The sequence below is a fragment of the Rattus norvegicus genome, chromosome 11, assembly GCF_036323735.1.
Source record: "Rattus norvegicus strain BN/NHsdMcwi chromosome 11, GRCr8, whole genome shotgun sequence".
Taxonomy (NCBI): Eukaryota; Metazoa; Chordata; class Mammalia; order Rodentia; family Muridae; genus Rattus; species Rattus norvegicus.
Genome location: NC_086029.1, coordinates 3,105,055 through 3,107,937, shown reverse-complemented (window position 1 = coordinate 3,107,937; position 2,883 = coordinate 3,105,055). Strand labels below are relative to the sequence as shown.

Sequence of the window (2,883 nt, the reverse complement as noted above, 5' to 3'; positions counted from 1 at the left end):
ACCTCAGAGAGTCTATCTATTTCTGGCCCCTCTCCACTGCTTCCTAAACATCCATCTTTTTTCCCCCGTGCCATCCCTGCTCCTCTAAGCCTCATCTCCAGTTCTTTTCTCTCCCTAAAGACCAGACCAGCTCAGTCCTGTTTGTTTTAGTCTACGTGACATTAGACTTACTGTTCCCAGCCTTGACCTTTCCGGCTTCCTCTCCATGTTCCATCCACCACAGTCCGTCTCCTCCACCAAGGTGTTCACACACAACACGTCACATCGCACATTTTAATTTTTAGAGCAAAACAAATTCAACTGGAAAAGATACTGGGGTTGTCAAAGGCCCTTGGGTATCTGAAACACAGAAAAACATACATTTTCCCCCAATCCTATAAATTACCCATCTATGTCCCCCTCACTTTGTGCATTTCACCTTAACGGATCTTTTCCACCAGATTATAGACGTAGATATGGATGTCGCCATCAAACTTGGTGAACTACAGAGAAGGCTTGGCTAGAACTTGGAAAATGACTTTGTCGATCTGTTTTGACCCGTCGCTTCTGGTGAACTGCACACATTGACCAGTTAAGATGTCGCTGTCAATGTCAGACTTCACCTCTGCTGGAGGATTCTCTGAAATGGTACTGAGGTTACCTTCTGCGTAATCATCCAGGAGCTGGTAGATGTATAGGACTGGATCTATCTCGTAGGTGATGTAAAACCAGCCCTTCATGATCGGCACCTGGGCTAGGAACACCCCCCTCCAGTTCTCCTTAGAGCCATGTTTGCCCTCAAATTTATGCTCCACAGCTCGGCCAACCATGGCACTTGCGAGATGGGCGTCTTTCACTTGAGGAAACAATACTTTGTGAGTAAAGACCTTAAGTTTTAAAATCCTCTCATCGCTGTGAAGTGCCAGTCCGTAGACACAGTCAATTCTGTCATACTTGACCAGATAGAGAGAGGGATTTGTTGGCAGTTGATCTAGAACTATGGCCTTCCATTGGGTGACAGGCTCATCACCTTCCTTTCATCCGTGAGAAATTCTGCAGGCCACAATGTCCCCCAGGCCCTGGAGAGAAGGCCTCCTCCTCCTCCACTTCTGGAAGGATGGTGTGCTCATCCTCCTCAGAGACATCCTCTTCTTCTTGGCTGTAGACCTAGTGTGGTAGGACACAGCATCCTGGTCCACTGTCTTGTGGGTATCATTCTGTGTTCAGGCTTCATACTTGCCCGTGGCCTGGGTTTGAAGAGCTCGCCTGCTTAAACCAGACAAAATGCTGGTGCCTCTCTCATGTGAATGCCTGCAAGAACAATGGGGGTGGGGTGGGGAGGGTGCTGGACCAAGGCTCTTCTTTATGAGGACTTTGGAGCAGGTGAGGAAGGCGATGGTAGACAGGGTTGAGCATCTGAATCTAATTCTGTCATAATCAGAAGTTCGTAGGAGGGCTGGGCAATGGTGGAGCACACCTTTAATTCCAGCACTCAAGAGGCAGAGGGAGGCAGACCTCTGTGAGATCAAGGCCAGCCTGGTCTACAGAGTTAGTTCCAGGATAGCCAAAGCTACCCACAGAAAAACCCTGTCTCAAAAATCAAAATCTAAAGTTCAAAGGGAAATGAACAAATGGTCCTCTACAGCTCAGAATAACATATTCAGAAACATTTCTTCAGCCCGAGTCACTTTGCCTCTGCTGAGGAACCTCTCCTTGAATGGCTAGGTCAGTGTGGGATTAAGTATCCCTGTCCCCACTTTAAGCAAGCAGAACAGAGAAAGGATAGCAAAGGAGCCAGAAGGGTGGCCACACCCCTCTTCTACCCTCTAACTATGAACTATGTGGCAACATCCACAAGTGTCTGCCCAGAGACACAGCACGCCAGTCCACTGGCTTTCTGTACTGTGCATCCTGACCCAGACCCAGGTTTATTCCGCGACGCTGTTGCATCTTCGACCGCAACAAGAGTCTTTTGTGTAGGCAACAACAGCCATTTAGAAATAATATCTCCTGGGGTTGGGATTTAGCTCAGTGGTAGAGCAGTTGCCTAGCACACAGAAGGCCCTGGGTTCGGTCCTCAGCTCCGAAAAAAAAAAAAAAAACCACAACAACAACCACAAAAAAAAAAAGAAATATTATCTCCTAAAATGCACAGGCACAGAGGGGAGTTTTGGCATTTTAGTAGGATTATGAATTAGATATTGTTAGCAAAGGATAATAAACGCTTAGACTGACTAGCCTAGACCATCCGCCGAGATCCCAAACGTGGAAGACATCAGAACAGACGGTTCCTCACTGTACAAGGGAAAAAATTTAGCTTTCTGGCCTACAAGGTTCCCAGTTATCTTCATAAACGTATTTACCGGAAGAAAATGTCCTCGTCGTCCAGATTCTGTCTTCGGAAACAGGTCAGGCTCCAAAAGGCTATTGAACAATTGTGGGGTTCAGGAGCTGAACTGGCTGTCACACCCTGCTGGGAAGATAGTGAACCCACCTTCAAGGGAGTCTAGCGCCCCCAAGTGGAAGAGAAGCGCAACCTCCGCCCAGTGCTCTGTGACATCATCCAGGCTCTGCTTACGTCATAGAAGCCCACTCAGCCCAGTTCCTTCCCTAGTTACGCTTAGAAACTTCCAGCATCTAGGTTTTAGCTTCTCATGTAGCCTCCTGGAGACCCAAAATAAAGTTCCCACCCAAATATTCTGATGACTCGAGTCACAGTCTGCCCAAGTAGCAGTAGTCATGCATTTTTTTTCTGAAAATGTCTTTGGTTTCTGAGTCACCAACATCCTTGGTGGTTATTGTCCCAGCTCCTATCATTCCTTTGGTTATCTTTAAGCCATTCTCCGTATCGGAAATATTGCTAGCCTCTCTCCGAGGCAGCCCACTGGATAGCACACTAAAATT

The 2,883-nt window shown here is 47.3% G+C and overlaps 1 long non-coding RNA gene across 1 annotated transcript; it reads right to left on the bottom strand.

The window, feature by feature from the left end:
- Positions 1 to 259: 259 nt before the first annotated feature.
- On the bottom strand, positions 260 to 2,474 carry LOC134481116 (uncharacterized). The gene is made up of 3 exons (XR_010056345.1): positions 2,343 to 2,474; positions 419 to 1,290; positions 260 to 339 (listed from the first exon to the last, which is right to left on the bottom strand). It is a non-coding gene; the product is annotated as an uncharacterized LOC134481116 (long non-coding RNA).
- Between the last annotated feature and the right edge of the window lie 409 nt (positions 2,475 to 2,883).